Source organism: Euprymna scolopes, chromosome 18 (genome assembly GCF_053919585.1).
Source record: "Euprymna scolopes isolate OS-2025 chromosome 18, ASM5391958v1, whole genome shotgun sequence".
Classification (NCBI taxonomy): domain Eukaryota; kingdom Metazoa; phylum Mollusca; class Cephalopoda; order Sepiida; family Sepiolidae; genus Euprymna; species Euprymna scolopes.
The window spans coordinates 94,734,980-94,755,111 of record NC_136499.1 but is presented as its reverse complement, the minus strand read 5'-3'; the positions used below and the strand labels follow the sequence as shown (position 1 = coordinate 94,755,111).

The window sequence follows — 20,132 nt, the reverse complement described above, 5'->3', positions numbered from 1 at the left end:
GTTTCGAAACAGAAGTAAATCATGTTAAAGTTGACGTTTGAGAGGAAACACGTGTCTTACCTTGCGATTTTCTATTTAAAGAATTTAGCCGTGATTATTTCGGAATTTGATAGTTGTAGTCGATATAAAGTAGGAGAAATATTTGGTATAAAATGACGGTTATTATTGACCGTATTGATCTGCAAATTGGCAACTAGCTATATTATATAGTGAACTTTAGAATATTCGGCTCGTGACTATTTGCGAGGGGGTCATACATCAAAGCAATAAAAAACGTGCTCTTGCAACGGAGTTGTGCGATATATATATATATATACATATATATATATATAATTATATATATATATATATATATATATATACATATATATATATACATCACAGAATGCATTACAAATGTTCCTAGCAAAGTAAAACCTTCCTCTAAATATATGGCTCTAAAACCTTCGAAATTTAGTAACGATATCAATTCTTCGGTAGAAATCTTCTAAAAATTAGAGGTCATCATTTTAACCACATGGTAAAACAATCATTCAGACTAGTATAATATATATATATATATATATATATATATATATATATATATATATAGTATGTTTATTATATAAACATTATTGGTTACATATGTGCATACATATTCCAGTAGACTCTCAATTTAGAAAGACTCATCTCATCAGAGAGAAAAAGCGATACACCTGCACATATGTAATCAATAATGTTTGTATGATAAACATACTATACTGGATCTTCCCTCCATTGAGCACATATTAATAAACACGGGGGTTTCAGTTGATCTACATCTAGGAAACCAAACTAAATAATCATTATATATATATATATATATATATATATATATATATATATATATATATATATATGTATGTGTGTGTGTGTGTGTGAGTGAGAGAGAGAGAGAGGGAGCTTATATATTTAGAGAGAAAGAAAGAGTAATAGTGAGATGGATCTTCACAAACAGACTGTATACCTGTATCAAAGCGCTTTGTTTCGGCTAACCAAGCAATTACATAAACCTGGATCTTAACTCGATAGTCGAATTGAGATCAGCGCTGCTAAGCTCTACGCTAACGTCCACCACCTGCTGAATTTAAAGGTAATATAAATGTAAACCCAATGTGAATAATATTATTTACTAAATGGCTAGGATTATTTTCCCCAATGATTAATGTCTGTCTCGCTCTCTCTCCTTCTCTCTCTCTCTCTCTCGCACCCTCTCTCTCTCTCTCTATATATATATATATATGGTGATACCGACGTCTTTTCAAACGAGTGCCATTACGTTCATGTGCCCGAAGATGACTTTTTAGTCTTGTCAGCGGCTTGCATACGCTCAAACAGACATAACATTGATAATGGTCGCTGGTTTGGATGAAATCAACAGCAACGGAACTTGTATCATCGTGCACTTTCATGTGAGTAACAAGACCTGTCTTGGACAACAAAGCCCGATCACACACTTCACACATCCATAGACTTTCATGATTGAGTGGCACGGTTTGTTTTTTTCTACATACTCTCTTGAGCTTCGCTCGGTCTATCTTTTCTGCTTCAAAGTGTTCCGCGCCCCTGTACACCAGAGTCCTCAACTACCCACGATAATACGCCAGGGACTCCCAACCGTCAACAGCAACATGAAAGTTCACTAAACTCTCCTTAATACTATCACAGAAACGTTTTTTGGTGTTTGTGCAGGCGTCTTTTGCCAAGAAAGAGCACACCAGAAAACAACTGTTTTGGGAGTCGATAGTCATCAAGCCGGACAAGGTGAACCGTCCAACACATCTGGTTCTTTAAAACAGTGTTAGCAATACTAGTGGTTTTTAATAAGGTCATTTTCAGATAATAATTATGTTGCATGACGCCGCTTTTACTGTTCACAATATTCGAGATAGTGGTTGTCGCTGAAACCTTAATCTACCTGACTGTAGGCACGTTTTTGAAGAATCATAATCTACTTATTCTTGGGGCAATTGATCCCCTGGCTTTGGTAGAAGTTTCTTAGCTCGTTTGAGATGATTAACAGCATATTTGGCTCAAGTTAGGATCTCAACTTACTGATCAAAGTTTTGCTTGCTTCAGCCGAATTTTGGCATCCTCTTTGGCATGAAATATTCTTTCTTAATCTTCTCTGGTCAATTTGAAAAAAAAAATGGAATTCTTCAAAATATGTTTACGAAGTTTTAGCCGAGCTCTGATTTTTCGATTCATTAAATATGATTGAGCTGTTTTGACCTCAGCGGTCAGCTGTAATCTTGCAAACGGGAAGCATAGTTGATGGATAACTTCGCAAACATTTGTAGCTGATTACACGTTTTTTGAATATAGCACACTAAAGAAAATGTACCATAAATTCGCTTATCTGTACGTTTATTACTACCTGGGATATATACTTAAGTTAAAAGAAGTATTTAGTTAAAGGGAGTGAAATGATATAAAATAGAAGTTGTCCGTATCTGGTTCTTTAAGAACTAGTTAAAACTCCCCGTTCGAGAAAAGATTTAACAATGGATTACTTCAACCAAATGAATTTAATTTTGATTGATATTATTATATTTGTAAAAGTTAATCATAGTATGTTAATTGGTATAGCATAACAATCTGATGATTCAAGCACACGCACACGTACACATATGTACATACATACGCACATACATGCATAATCCACACGCACACACATACACACACACGCGCACACGCACACACATATATGACTTGGGTGCTTATAAAACTATAATCAAAACCAAAACATGTAGCTTATTCATTACAGTCTTTTCTATATCCCTACGCTTGAAAAAGCTTAAAAATACTGTTGTTAACGATATAAATGTATATTTGCGCATGCGTAGAGAAAACAGTTTAGTCGAGTTACGCCTGCCAAGTTTTACTTTTTTTTTTTAATTTGGACCCATTAAGACGAAAATCTTATCAGCTAAAAACTAAATCAAATTTGTTCTACAAGTCAAAATCCTGTCTCTATATATATTAAGTTTCAAGTGTGTAGACCATAAATTGGCAAAGAAGTTTGGTAGAGACCATTCCTCACAAACACAAACAGTAGGAGAGAGAGAGAGAGAGAGAGAGAGAGAGAGAGAGAGAGAGAGAGAGAGATTATTACATTTACGAAGATCGTAGGAATGGCCGAAATTCTATTTCTTAAAAGAAACGAAATATAAAAATATAAAGACACTTATATATTTATTTCATACTGAGACAAACAGAAACACACATATATACACACAGATGCACACACAAATATAATATAAAGCTGAACGTCTGTGTGTTTGTCTGGTCACGAATAGGCTCCTATATGGTTGACTATTATAGAAAACCGATCACATATAAGGATAGACGATGTATCGAGACACAGGAATTGGTATCTTTGATCTGGCAAAATGATGATTCATTAAAATTGTGGGGTCTACGTACGCGCCTGGTCTACAAAGTATGGAAAAAAAAACGTTTACAAGTGTTTTTGATATAGATGTACATAATAATACTTTGATATGTTTTAACTTAAATAAGGATGGTATAAAATTGTGGGGTGTGCGTTCGCACCTGGCCTCCATAGAATCGAAATAGCCACAACCTTTAAAAAAGACTTTACATATCTATCCGGATAAGTGTACTTTGATAGTTATGTTTCAGTTTGAAGAAATATGGTATAATAAAATTATGGGGTGTTCGTTCGCGCCTGACCTTCATAGAATGGAAATATGTCACAAAGTTTAACAAGTTGTTTTTTTTAATGTAGATTCACAGAATATTGTGATAAGTGTATGGTATAATAAATGTGAACAGGTATGGTATAATAAATTATGGGGTTTATCTATTTTATGTTTACTTTCATAATATTTTGCTTTGGTTTTGATACCCCTTAATTCGAAGCTATCTCTTTACCACCCTTCCCTTTCATAACCTATCATACTTTCATAAATCAGAGTCCATTTTCCGTAGGCTGTTTTTGAACCCAGTCAACGACGGGTACTTTTGCTAGTATATATATATATATATATATATATATATTAAAAAGCAAACGTAGAGTTACATACTTTATAATGCTATTACAATCATCAACTGAAAGAATAAAATAAAATATGAAAATGACAAGATGAGTTCGCGATGTCATATTTAATTCAGATGGTATAACTCCTGCCATGGTTATTCTACATATATACTCATTTATTTGGTGCCTTCAACTTTGGAATTTTTCTTAAAGTTTATTTCAATCCGTTTCGTGTCATTATCCAATATAAAATCTTAATCATGATGTTTTTTAACTGTACTGATATATTCATAATTACAGCAACTTTCTGCCCGTTTTTTGGAACATTTTTGCAATATTCTTGTTTTATGCATGACTTACAAATAATTAGTAAATGTTTGTAATTTTTCTACTGATGCTAGGAGTAATTCTTTGACTATCCATGTATTTAACGTCAATCTTATATTTTATTTTATTCTTTCAACTTTGATGATAAACTTGCAAAACATTTAACTTTTACTTTTGATTTCATTATTTCAATATTCCCAATTAAAAAACCCTATTCTCCATATCGCAAATATCCCTATCATGATAGGTCGTAAAATATAATTATTATATTACGTTATTCTGAAGTCCAGCATAATATTTGTGTAAACAAATAGAGCTTAAGGCGTTTTGACAATGTTGACATTGTAATTCATCTACCTAATTGTCAGTAACCAACATAACGATTATAAACGCCGACTCTTGTCTAGGCGGTCGAGTTTAGATCCAGGCTTTAGTCAGTAGCTTATATAATAGCACTGAAATGATGTGATATAGCGAAACGGTCTGTATGTGGATTTTTAATTTCTTTAATTTGAGAATCTCCGTAGGGCTAAAGTGCAGCTTTTATTTGTTTCTGTAATGGTGAGAACTGAGGATCACTGAGGTATTTAAATAGAGTGGATCAAGATGGTTCAGTAAGAAATGGGCGACAAGTATCACATACGGAAAGGTGAACTTTTCTGAAAAAGCATCAAAGTGGCGACTATAAAGAAATTGTTTTCCGGGTATCTTCACAGATTCTCATAACAAGGATAACGGGATAACAAAGGGCAAATTACCTACCGTCAATACTAAACCGAATCGCCTTAAGAAACATCCGGTCAACTGGAGGTACTCTGCCTTTTTTTCCAGAATCAGTTGTGCAATGCGCAAGACAACGAGTACCTAGCCGACACTCTTTTTAAAGACGATATATGCTCAAACCTTAACAGTATTTGGGTGTATTTCTAGAAAAGACGGCATCAAGCCGTCTAAGGTATTTGGGAGCAAATAACGGTGGCTAAGTGTTTGACATTGGTGTGTTAAGTTAAAATCCAGTTCATTTACCAGACACGTTTGCTTAGGATGTTGGCAACCTTTATGTGGTTCCTCTTGTAAATACTCGGGGTCTTTCTAGAAAGTCATCTATCTAAAAGATATCGGGAAAACCAATTCCAATAATAAAATCACCTGGTACATAGAGAATGAATGGACGAACGACAGACGCATTCAGAAGTAGAGTCACACTAAATTCAGAATGCTACCTCGAGTGGCTGTTCACTATAGTCAAGGACAAGGTGGACAGCTAAGAAGTTAATTTAATAACTGTGTCTATGTTATGGTAGATTAGATATTCTTGCGTTCATTACTAACGGGACACAAAGCATTGTAAACGTTCCATTATATACAATTAGCTCGAAAGTAATAAATAAAAATAAGGTTAATGACAGTACAGGTACATACTTCTTCCAGACACTATTAGTTTAATCATCACACTTGATCTGATAGAATTAGAACGCGTCTTAGCTGAATCCATGGACCTTGGTGTAATTCATTGCACAAATAATAGGCACAGTGCTTTTGATTCAAAGATACTGTAATCATGCCATTATGCATTGCAATTATCGTGCTAAACACTCCATACATATTTAAACAGATTGCAGACAGCAGGATATGACAATCCAAACTGGAGTCATATTTTAAATTCCAAAATGTTTTAGAAGCAGCGCATCACACACACAGACACACAAACATACACGCGCATACACAGACACAGACACAGACACACATATACACACGCATATATATATGTATATATATATATATATATATATATATATATGTATATATATATATATATATATATATATATATATATATATATATATATGAGGTGAAATGTTGGAAAACATTCTGAATTACATTAGAATCGATTATACGTATTTCAAGTTCTAGGGTCTCGTTCACTACAGGCCACTTAGGGGTGGCACGTCAATATTCGGCAGAAAGAGGTTTAAGTAAGATTCGGAATCACCTCAATTGTATCTTCCAGAAAATTGTATAATATATTATAAAAAAAATATGAAAATTGAATATCTCTGAAGTTTTCAGCGGAATTCTGTTCTCATATTTCCCTAATGAATTAACTTTAGGATTTCGGAAAACTTTCATTGTTTTCTCCAGTAGATTTTACCTAAGAATATAGTTTTATATTAGATGTCCATCCTGTAGACGTTTTTCTTTAAATAATAACACTTGCATTTACATTGGTTTATTTATATATATATATATATATATATATATATATATATATATATATATATATATATATATATAGATAGATAGATAGATATATATAGAGAGAGAGAGATAGATAGATGTATGGATAGATAGCTGGATAGATAGTTAGATATTAAGTTGGTGCAAAAATAATATTTTTTTACGTTAAACTTCAAAATACCACAACTTCTTTCATAACAAACTTTATTAATCGAAATACGAACCAGTAGAATCGACTCATTCTTGCTAATGAGAAACAAATTTATTTATCCCATTAGCATAGGAATCAGGAGTTATTGAAGCGATTGAAGGTCGATTCGGCATCATCTCAGCTTTTGAAGCATTTTTCGCGCAGGAAGTTTTCGAGGTGCTTGAAAAGTGATAATCGCTGGGCGAGAGGTCCGGTTAATATGGCGGATGAGACAGTCACGTAGCCCAATTCGTCCAGCTCCTGTAGAGTCAGTTAAACAACGGGCGGGCGAACGTTGTCCTGGAGGAGAATTGGGTCATTAATATTGACCAATCCTCGGCACATACGTTGGAGCTTCTGGTGCTTTTCGTCAATTTGCCAGCAGTACTTCTCAGCCGTAATCGGTTCGCCTGGATTCAAAAAGCTGTGAGGGATGAGACTGGCTGCAGACCACCAAACAGTCAGCACAACCTTTTTGGTGCAATTTCGGCTTCAGGAATTGTTGTTGAGCTTCTCCGGCATCCAACTACTGTGCCAAACGTCGCCGGTTGTCGTAGAGCATCCAATTCTCATAACACGTAACAGTACGCTCAAGAAATGGGTCGTTTTTGTTGCACAGAAGGGGCGTAGGAGACACCTCATTTTTTTTATTATCGTTCAATTCATGCGGCACCCATTTATCCAACTTTTTAGACTTCCATATTTGGTTTAAATGGCGAAGGACTGTTGAGTCGTCGACCTCGAGTTCAACAGCAACCGTGTGTGGTTTTATGAGAATCGGCTTCAATTAAGATTTTCAAATGTTCGTTGTCAACCGCAATCGACCGTTTTAATGTTCGAAGATCTCGTCAGTATTGCGAGATTTCTTGACCCACCGTTGTGCCACACGTTCCTTTGTGGTTCCTAAACGCATCATTATCACGAGCTGTCTCAGCAGCTTTTCAGCCTAGTTTGAACTGGAAAAAATAGTGCGGATTTGAATTTTGTCCATGCTGTCAAAAAGCCTGCAAAAATAAATTAAAAGATTGAGAACGGTAATGAATTACAGGATTCGATAGAGCGAAAAATACTCTTCAAAATGATATATAACATGGCTATATATATCAAAGAATTCATTCATAAATTATATATAAATGTAACATAGGTAAGAAAACGTTTATATATAATATGCTTATTCAATTATATTTCAACCTTTATTTTTTCAATTATTTTATTTATAAAGCTCGATGTATGTCAAATATAACTACAGAGCATATACAAATAGATGACAAAAAAAATCTATATTCAAATTTCCAAGATGTTATTCATCTTACCTGTTATTTCTTTCATCATATTAAAATGCCCAATCTGTGACAGCATCTGTCTCGTAACTCAGAGAAAATCATATAATTATGATGTCAAATTTTCTTCTGGTGAGTCAAAGCGGAATATATTAAAAAAATAAAGGTAAGATCAACAACTACTTGGAATTCGGATTATAGACTTTTATCATCTGTTAATATATATATATATATATATATATATATATATATACGAGCAAACAGTTAATAAAACATGTTAAAAGACACTTTGGAATGAGTTAAAAACATATTTAATCTGAAAAGGAAACACTAGATAAGTGGACAGTCGCTAATCCGCGGAGTTTCGAAGAAATACTTTCCTTCTCATCAGATGGTAGGGATTAGAAAAATGCGGGATCGAATTTTGCATGCAAAAGTATTTGATAAAACAACAAGTAAGTCAAAGATCTTATTTGATAACAAAAAAAGTGAAGCAGAGGGAATATCGTGAATATTTTTTATTGTATATATATATATATATATATATATATATATATATATATATATATATATATATATATATATATATATGCGTGTGTGTGTGTGTGCACGTGTGTGTACATGTGTGTCTGCGTGGGTGTGCCCATGTGTGTGTGCGAGGTGTGCTCAACTAAGAATAAATCGCTGATTCCACTTGTAATCTATTCACTCACCGTTCTAACAAAATTAAAAGTAAAATTTCTGTCCATTGCTTTCGAAATTTCAGGAACATATTTTCTTTTTCACAATATCCCGTTTGTGGAACCCATTACCACGTGAATGCTTACTCTACGATGGAAACATGATTGTTCTTAAACATATGTCAACAAATACTTGTTCGATTTATGATTTTTATCCTCTCATATGCCTATCATTCTATCCATCTCATTACTTATTCTCCTCGATTAGCTTTTGACCTTTGTAACTGGCTGGTCTTTATTAAAAACGAAAACTAAAAATACACTGTTTTCCACATTGATTAGTTACTTTGGCTCAGATCAAATTATAGTACATATTCTAATACTTTAATTTATCTTTTCTCTCCTTGGTTAGTAAGAGATGGAATCCTTCTGATTTGGTCAATTTATATCTTTGTTCGAATTCAAAATACTTATTTTTTAGGAAGCTGGATTTACAACGCATAAAAACGACGTATGTGTAACTCTACTCACGTGGGGAGGTAAGAAAATATAAACAAGCACAAAGCCTTCTGTGGAGAATTTGTGTTCCTTCATTTTGAAGCCTATACGTGCTCATTGTCTGTAAACTATAAAACCCCTTCATATCTATTTAAAACGACCGTTAAAACCGACAAAAATTGTATTTCAAGCTTGAGTATGACAGAGCAACAAACATTCCATTTCAAACTTAAGCGATACGAACCATGAAACATGTTATGTAAAACTTGACAGTGACAGACCAACGACCATCCCATTTGAGCTTTAAATATTGACATTGTGTCTAACTTTACCATGGTGGGAAGGCAAACAAATAGGAACTCCTGTTTATAAATTCCACTGAACTTAATTATAAGTTCAACATTTTATTACTAACAAGCTATTTCGGTTAACTTTTGTTTGACAAAATATAAAGAAAACAAATACAACAAACAGTGATGTTAAGATAACACCCAACAATTGATAGAGGGATTATTTCTTTTCTTCTCTTTCTTTAGTCCGATCACGCCAGCTTCATTAATTTTTCTTCCAATACTATTCAATATTATGAACAATCAAAGCAAAGATGTATTTAATTCGAAGATTTGCGTCACGCATTTGAAACAAAGTCATACGCAGTTCATTCAAATGATTAGAGATAAAAATCGTTTGGATTTATTTTGGTTTTTAAATGCTCGGTCGGAGATTTGTCAGCTAGAGTCAGTAATTTGGTACTAAGCAAGTGTTCTGTGAAACATTTTGTCAGTTGTAAGCCGAGAGATTTTACTTTCTAGGGTGTGTTATCTGTATAATGGATACAGATACTATGCAATCGGAGTCTTTTTTAAAAAGAGCTTCGCCACCATTGCAGAATAAGATTTTTTTTAAAACGTGAATAAATCTGCCGTAATGCTTAGTGCGCGCACACACCTGTGACCGAATTTTGTTAGCCCTGATGACACAGGATTAATTTTCAAGTCTACATACGGACTCGCGTATGCGAATGCCGAGCCTTGTGCGGAATGCCATGATCGTAAGACCATAAACACAACCTAAGCGCAGACGGACAAGGACGTTCGAGAGGACAGAAGTGAGAGAGATGGAGTACGATCACGTTTTATTTGGGAAAGCATCTGGACAAAAATGTCTTTGTTAGAGAAAGTGGGGTCCTATGTTCCTTGCGACGTACTTTGCTATAACGTGTTGGGTCCCGGATGTCTTCATCTTAACGCATGTGTAAACGAGTGAAACGTTACAAAGTAACCGTTAGTGTGGAAAGCATCGGCTTCCATTTAGTGTTAGGTTGGAGATAGGATGTAGGTCTAATAGTTGTAGTAGAATAAATACTCATTCATCGTCGCAAAAAAACAGACAAACAGAATAACTGTTAATGTGGAGCACATCCTGTTTGAGATAAAGTTATTTGAGCTTGAGGTCTAGGATAGGCTTCGGGTCTTGTAATGTAAGTCATGGAATCCGTGTTTAAATCTCGCCTGTCTGTTTAAATGTAGGTATGTATGTATGTATGTTTGTATGTATGCATATCTGCCTAAAACTTTCGAGATATGTATGGTTTTGAAGCTCGACCCTTCGGACGACAAATACCGAAAAATTGGCTAAAGACATCAATTACTTCACCCGCAACTAGGCACTTTTCTACAGGAAGTGGGTCGTTTTCTTTCGCCGATATTTTTTTTAAAGTAACCATCTCTTTTCGATTGACTACACTTAATTTAAAACTTCGCAACTTCTGGTTTGGCGATGGACGCAGACGACGAAGGCGTTATGTTTTTTCGCGTTCTTTTCCTCCTTCGCTGTGCGGGTTCGAGCCTATCTGCCTACTACCACTTTTATTTTGCTAAAGACACACCTCTAAACACCCGGCACCCAGTCTAGTGCAGAATAAACGCCGATGTAACACGCATAGCAGACTGTTGGATTGCTTCTTGTATGAATTCATGTGAAGAGAAACAATCTTTGAATGCAAATACCCAATAATATGGACAAATACCATCCCTTTAAGAAAATGATGAAACATATTTTACTGTGACTCGCAGCTCGTCTGTTTTTTGGTTGGGCGAAGGAGGCTCTTCTAAACAAAAAAGCCCTAAACTATGCTCATAAAGATGTGGAAGCCACTACCCCCCCAAACTCTAAGTAAACTAGCAGTTCTTGTTCAATTATTTTTATACCAAATTATTTCTTATAGATATTATATCTAGACGTTAAATAATCTCCGAGCGCGTTAATCTGATTCAAAATAAATTAAAACAAAACATCTACTGGTTTTCACACTTCTAGAGATCGTATGAATTCACTGCGCGGGTGAGAGATAACAACAGCCGATTATAAGGCAGATTTAAACTCTCCTGTAAAAAAAATAAAATAAAATAATTTCGTATATGTTAATCAGAATGCATCTCGGTTACGTATCTATCTTCTAAATTTACTTTCTTCAAAATAGTGTCATATGAAACCAAGCTCGTTAACCGTAACCTGCATCAGCTTTCTTAGCAAGGCTTAACCTTATTTAGCTGAAAGCATATTTATAAGTAGGGCCGTGACAGCAGCATCTTCTTTTCATTGTTTTTACTCTTGAGTATATATCCGTTAATATCTTATATGTTTTTATATAGACGGATGTTGTTCTCGGTTGATTGACTGTGTCTTACTATGTCGTATATATACAAGAGAGTCAAACATTAAAAGAATATTCTGTTGTCACAGACCTATTTATAAGGGACTCTCGTGTGGCTGAGGTTATTACAATACTATAATTGACTAATAATAATTGGATTGATAGAGGTTGGTGATTTTGTATTTTTTTTTCTGAATTTAATCACTTCATAATGTGCCTCCGAAATAAGCATAATTTAATCACTTCATAATGTGCTTACCAAGGTAAGCATTTAATAATCATTACGTATATTAGACACATTGGTTTAATCTAAATCGTCCATTTTATGAAGGGAATCTTCAAGCAGTCACATCCTGGGTATATTTATTAGAGCAAATGTATTCGCCTTATATTTGCTGAATTAACAGTCTCGCGCTGTGTTTCTGCGAGGATCGCACCTGCGGTCATAACGAATGGCCTATTAAAGTCAGCTCGTTAACCACCATATTTTATTAACTGGAAAAGAAAGAACAATATAAGGATTCTCGTTAGGATATTAGAATTAAGCCGAACTACATTAGTTTCTTAAGAATTCAATAGCCTATACCAGGACATGCATAAATGATTAATACTAGAAAATAATAGTGTCGATGTGCATATCAACGTAGATTATCAGCCGTGGTGTGATAAGTTTGAATCCAGTTGATTTCACTTTTACTTATGGGTGTGGGGAATATACATAAATAATCGATTCTCGAAAGTGTATAACTAATGGATGCAAATAACGGTGTTACGTTATGCTGTAGTTCTTTAGTATTTAACCGCGTCGTCTATTTAATCTGTTAAATAGAGTTTCAAGTTCTTGACAAATTTATATAAGACAATTAGTTGTTTCACACAAAAACACACACAAAACAAACAAACTCACACTTGACGTAAGTTTATAAAAAGGAATTACAATTTATTTTTGGTTCAATTCTTTCTCAATGTGCTATGGAGAGAGCGAGAGAAAGAGAAAGAGAAAGAGAAAGAGAGAGAGAGATGGGGCGTGGTAGAGTGTTGTGGGTGGTACAAAATGACAACTGGACGTCTTGGTGCTGTTCTCTCTAACTGACTTCTTCCTTGACTTGCCTTTGTTTTTATTTACAAACACTTTAGATAGGAATTTCGTTTTTCCACGCCGCATTCAACTGACCCGTATAAAATTAGTTCAAGGCCAAATTTCAATATGACTGTTTTGAAAACTTGTCAATTGAAGAATGTTGATTTCAAAGCTTCTGAACTCTTCTTTCAATTGTTATGACTTTTGATGACATTTCTTGGTTTAAAGATTTCCAAAATATTTGCGTATGTGCATCCAACTCCATAGGCGTGTGTGCACAATTAGCAATAATTCCGGCGTTGTCCAGAATACTATTCAACAACAGTAGCGAACTAGTTCAAATGACATATCATGTAACTTCATACCAATTTACGGTTTTAAATAATAAAATCCTGGTCGCAAACAAAAACAAGTGATTTCAGCTCATAGAAAAGTCTAGCATCTGTCCTGATATCGATGGACATGTTATTTAAGCTTAAGCATTACGGACCATCAAAAATGCTTCCACAAAATTGTTCATAACAGACCGACGATTATGTCATTTTCAGTTTGAGCATGACAAACTGATGAAAATTCTATTGAAGCGTGACAAACCAACAAAAATAATGTTCTTAAGTTGAGTGTCACAAACTAACGAAAATTTTATTTCAAACCAACAGAAACGTTATTTCAAACCTAGCATGACAGAGACAGAAACAAACTAAAATATTATATACCAATAGAAATTCTATTTCAGATTTGACATGATAGACAGACGGAAATGTACTTTCAAATTTAACATGGCAGACAGACGGATATGCTATACGATAATTAAGAAACTCGATAATTATATTTCTAGATATTATCGACATATCGACGGAGATGTTGTTTTAATTTTTAGCGTAATAGATCATCTTAAAGTTATTTGAAAATTCATTGTGACAGATCGAGAGAAACGAGTGCGACGGACCAACCAGCAACTAACGGACAGAATCCCTTTAAATGATGCTTTGACGCATCTGTAAATGTAGTTCCTTTTTTTCTGTTGTTGACACGAATCCATCGTGTTGATATCTTGTCTCAGACTTGAAAAAAGCGTTTGACGAAAATACGAGAAAAAAACACGTGTTTTTTTTTTGTTTTGTTTTTTACAGAATTTATATTTTATTTTAGTAATAAAATAAAATAAGAGAAGAACTAAATTTATCTGAAAATTTCTGCAAAATAAGACACGGCATCTCTCAAGAAATTAATTTGATTAAACAATAGTATTTTTTTTGTTCTCATATGGCTTTCGTTAATAAAAAAAAAGTCCCCTCTCTCTATCAAAACGCAAACTAAAATAAAAACCAAGACTTTGAAGAAGAGAGAAAAACGATCTTCTGAAATTCGAAATACATTCATATAAGTAGGCGAAAGCAATTTTTTTCTCCCAGAGATTACTAGCTAACGTACCCGTCAACACCTGATTTCTCAAACCGCTCTTTTTTTGCACGGAACAAACATTTGAAAACTTGCAATCATAAGAAAATACTGTAAGTGTATGATTCTCGGTTATATTAAATATGTAATACTTGCAACGCTATAGCACCCCCCCAAAAAAAAAAACAAAAACAAAACAAATAAACAGGAACAGGAAATCGTCTAGTACACAATTCAACCCCCAATAGGTCACATGCAATATTGGAAATAAAGCACAACACTTATCCACACGAGCATCGATTAAACCAAAGTATACGATTTTTTGAGCTTACTTCTTCAGTCGTTTTTTAAACTGAAAAGGGAACGTAAAACTGTCGACGCGTTTGATTCTGATATTATTTTTCAGTACATTTAATTAAGAATAATGGCATTACGTTTCTGAATTTTTAGTTGAGGGTTAGTTATTCGTATTATTTAGATTCTTCAGACTAGTGTTCTCATCTTGAGTGTCATATTCACAATGTTTCGTTCGATGTAGCCTCCGACCTTCTTCAGGTATATCTTGTTGCATGTTGTCAGAAATTTTTCTGTGAAACTCGGGAATCCAAACGGAATTTTCAACGAAAACCTTAATTTACTTCTCGTTCTGTTATCCAATACTGAATAACGACCCAAAGTAATTTGCAATTGTATTTTTTAGTCGTGCACACCGAGAAGTGAACCTTCAACTTTCAGGAAGATATTACTTTAACGTTTGTCTTTTCAAGTTTTCTAATCACTGCGCCACGGATTTTTGTGAAAATGACGCTTAAGATTGGAATAATGAGCTTAAAAGATATTCACCCACCTCTGATTTCGAATAGGGCTTCGGGTCAAAAAGTAATCAATCTGAAATCTATAGTTGGTTTGGCTCCTATATTAATCATTTAAATGTGATGTCACGAGACGCATGCAGGCAGCTTTGCTTTATATAAAGAAAGGGTTCATAAGACACATGCCTTAGATAAGAACAGTATTAGTTTGTTGTCGCAATAATCGTGCTCACCGACGTGCTAATATAACAAGTATCCACTTTAACCGAACATATACGGACAGGGGCTTACGATACTTGAGCACTTATGTTAACATGCTATAAAGAGAGAAGGCAATGTCGATTAGTTGTCAGCATATGCACATGTGTACACGCATCACACACCACTCACAAACAATCATGTGCAAACGTTTGTGTCTGTGTGCTCGTATGCGTAGGTTTCAGTCATACACACATATATACATGTAATCGCGCACATCTTCTTACACAGCGCTACACATAGCGAAGTTAGTACAGAGCCAGATACACGCTCACATTATACGCACACAAATTCATAGACGCACATATACACGTGCATACATACACATTGTTTTATATATATTTAAACATTCCAGAAATATTTCACAACCATAGCCTTACGCATCTAACGCTACAGACAATTGCAAAACACACAGGGATGTACATATACACATATGCACATACATTTTACATAATTCGGATATACTAAACAAATAAGAATCTGACGTACCTTAAACTAAGAGTTATAACTATTAAATATACTAATGGCAGAAACGCACAGAAATATATAATAATTTAATATATGTTTAAAATACTAAAAATATTGCATAACAGAGTTTTACGCGCCAAAAACAATGACATACCTTAATAAGCATACACACAACGTGTAGTATACATTATTAAGCATACACACAACGTGTAGTTTACACATTTGGTAAATAATACCTAGTCAGCACCACACGCATCTTACACACATAACACATATACAGACACACTGCATTTAACGTACGTTAACGTACGTTCCACAAATATTAGCCCTGTCTTTTACAAACAAACATTACCTATATTTATACATGTGTTCATGCAATCGGGGGAAAATTACGCAAATACACACGCAAAGCACGCACATTATTTGAGATGTGACTAGCATAGACTCACACACATATACACGCACACCTACGCACAAACTCTCTCTCTCTCTCACACACACACGCACACACACACACACACACACACACACACACACACACACACACACACACATATATATATATGTGTGTGTGTGTGTGTGCATATATACATATATAGGCAGACACAAAATTTAACATATTTATTCATTCTACAAAGTTTTCCAATCGTACGCACGCACGGAACGCACATTCGATAGGGTTAAACATATTGGCAATGCTATTCACACATATAAATGACTCGACCCCTCACATATGCTATATAATTTAAACATTACTATTTTCTTTTGTGATTTAATAACTTTGGAACATGGATCAGGACAATTGTCATAGCAGCTAAGGTGGTGTTGCCATCATTCGGGCGAACTAGACTTATTCACTAGCATCTTACACTTCTTTGCAAGAATTAGGTAGGGTCCAATTTAATCAAATCAAGTCTAATCTCCCAGGTTTTATTTCCTCTTTCAGACGAGAGGTATTTATTGGTAGGCACTATAAATTGAATCGGGCTCCTGTCACCTGAGAGAGAGAGAGAGAGAGAGAGAGAGAGAGAGAGAGAGAGAGAGAGAGGTGGAAAATATCAAATTATTTTTTTATTCTAGTGACATTGTAAATATCCTAAAGTCGGTAGGTCTTATTTAATGATGTTCCCCCTGGCTTGTAGTGGTTCGGTTAAATCATGAGCCGCGCGACATGGAGTGGTTATTGCAGCATATCTCACTGTTTAAAGATAATACTTTTTCGATCATTACCGCATGCTTCGAATGGCCCTCTCCCTAGATAATTACATATATGTCTGTCATCAAGAAATTATTTTATAAAAGAAAACTTATAAATAAAACAAGTCAAACATACATAGAAATCTTAAAACATACTAAGAAATCTGCAGAGAAAAAAAAAAACACAAAGTCCATTTTTAATGTGGGAACAATTCAGCTCACACAAAAATAAGGAGACAAGGGTTAAACAAAAATTTTTAAAATGCCTCAATCTAGAAAGATTTCCTATGAACTGACTCAAAATCAGTGACGTGCAGAGAACATTTTCAGGGCAGGTGCTGAAGCGGAAATAAAAACGGCAAAAATCTAGTAATGAACATCGTTTCGGTGAGGTAAAGTCGTATAATACATTCCTCTGAAAAGGGCACTTTTAAAACCTGAGTAACATGGGCAAGTGCTTGGTCACCTCTCGCAACCACCTCTACGCTACCATGCACATGATAGAACAAAGTTCAGTAATAAAACAGAGAATACGCTTTGATCTTAGCCAAAGAGGCAATGCATACATGGTGAAAAACCTACACACAATGCTTCAAATGGACACAAAGACACTTATTATATTAAACATCCTGTATATAGACCTAGGAATATGCGACACGCGCACGAGCGTGCGCACACTTACAATTGATTTACGAGTTTAATATATACGAGGATCGTCCCAAAAGTGAGGCCTCATATGTTTTAATTAAAAGACGAAAACATTGAAGAGGTACGAAAACGGGAGTGGGACCATTAAACTAGGTGACGTTTTAAACTAGGTGACGTGTTCCAGAATTTATTTTTCTACATACTAACCACCATTCTCAATGCATTTTTGCAAGCCCCACTTGATGCCGCGATCGTAAACGTCCCGTCCGGGACGCGCTTTGTCATTTACATCTCTGCCTTCACTCTGAAATCGACAGACTCATCTCCGAACTACGATGAATTTTGATCGGTTCAATTTTTATGTATGAAGAAATTCAAATACACATCGTTGCTTCTGACGCACATTAATGACAGAGGTTGCTTTCTTAAAGTCTCATACTATTAATATTTTCAACTTTTGTCATAACCATGCAACCTGCAGTCCCCTCTGATACAATGAAAGGCGAAACAAAAAAGTAGAAGGCATAACTTTTAGAATGTCCATCGAAGTTTGCAATGACCGATGGATTAAGGAAATTGAGAACCCGAGTTCAAATCAAGCCGACACTATAAAGTTTTTAATGCACTAATTTTGTTGGGTAAGGTATGAACCGCTGACTATTCGAGTTATAAATGATACAGAATATTCTGTTAAGTAAATTGCGCCTAATTCACAGTTTTTGGTAGGTAATGTGTTTAGACAATTGCGTTGGTGCAACGTAAAAAACAAACAAGTCAAGTAGTAAATACTAGCATTTCAGCCCGGCGTTGCCCGTGTGTTTGGAGGTGTACGTTGAGCAAAAAACAAAAAAAAAAAAAACAAACAAAAAAAAAACAAAATAAAAAACAGCGGTCAATTTTTAAAACTTTATTATGCCCCTTAACATTTATTGTTTTGGGTTCAAATCAAGTTATTAAGTTAGATCCATGTCCAAGGAACCTATATCTAAAATTTCAATTGTTTATACCCAAAATTGTCGGAGGAGTTTGGTAGGGTTCTCAAAGGTCAAATCGTTGAACTTTGACCCCTTAACAGTCAAATTTCTGACAGAAAATAGATCACATCGATTTTCCCAAATCTCAGTACCCTGTATATCAAATTTCGAGTCTGTAGATTTAAAATTGACAGAGTTATTGCGTAGGGAAATGTACACAGACAGACAGACACAAACAGACACGTTCGATTTGACAGCAAGTATAGTATTGTTCTCATTTATTTGCCTCACGTCGGTGGCAAAGTTTGACGGGTTAGGGTTAGGGTTAGGGTTGGGGTTAGGTTTAGGGTTGGGGTTAGGGTTAGGGTTAGCGTTAGGGTTAGGGTTAGGGACAGGGTTGGTTTATCTTCTTGCATATATTTTGCTCCTTCAAAAAAAGGAAAAACTTTGGATTGTAGCAAATAATAAAAACGTTTCAAGAATGATGTCTCCTCCTCAGACCGAGGGGAGAAAGATGTTACAATTCGATCCTAACCTGATAATGTTGTAAAGCGATATTTAAAAAAAAAAAAAATTGAAAAAGTTCATGTGCTATAGGCAACGAAATTGTAAAACCAGAGAATTGTTTACACATTATTATTTGCATGATTCCCTAAAAAGTTTACCTGTCGTAGATCAGTCCTATATACGTAATTAGGCTAGCATTTACAGTAAATATTGTGTTCTAATATTAATTAAGTCAAACTGGATTAAGATAAAAACAGAATTTAGATATTGTTTTTCAATATAAATTAATCCCAAAATAGATTTCGATTAAAACAGAATTTAGATATTGTGTCTCGATATAAATTAATCCAGAAAATGATTTCGATAAGAAACCGATAAATATAAACATAATATTTGCAATGTGTATGTTGTTTTGATGTTACATAACGCTTAAAAGGATTAATATGCCGTAAACCAGAATTTAGAAAAAAATACACAGGTATAACAGTAGCACAATGAAAACCAAACAGAGCAAAAACAAAACAAACAAAAAACACCAGCATGTTACCGAGGAAATATAAAAAAAAAAAATGTTACACGCTAAAGTACACATTATGTACGCGCATGCACACCGCACGCATATACACGCACACATATAAACTATCTATACCACAAACGCATAGTTACCACATACATATTACACATACACATACATGTGGACATTAAGCTTTACTTAAAGCATAATGAATACGCATGAAATATCCGCTCACCCGTCGAACCAGCGATATCCGCACCATCTACAGGCAAAGCAAGCGTCATCCTACACAGATGTACTCTTCTGTTCGCTATAGACGTCGCTACACACTGTCATTTACGAATCTATTGGTTAATGAAACTTCGCACAGCGATCCAGCCGC

General features: G+C 34.7%; 1 protein-coding gene across 3 annotated transcripts in view; it reads right to left on the bottom strand.

Annotated features, from left to right (window-relative positions):
* The window catches only part of LOC145297688 (metabotropic glycine receptor-like), a 1,009,734-nt gene that overhangs the window by 970,827 nt on the left and 18,775 nt on the right, over window positions 1–20,132 (bottom strand). The window contains exon 1 of one of the 3 annotated variants that reach the window (XM_080143886.1): window positions 19,986–20,104. The exons of the other annotated variants lie outside the window; for them this stretch is intronic. The gene's annotated coding sequence lies outside the window, so the exon portion shown is untranslated. Of the gene's footprint in view, window positions 1–19,985; window positions 20,105–20,132 lie in introns of those variants that run through there. 3 annotated transcript variants of the gene reach the window in all.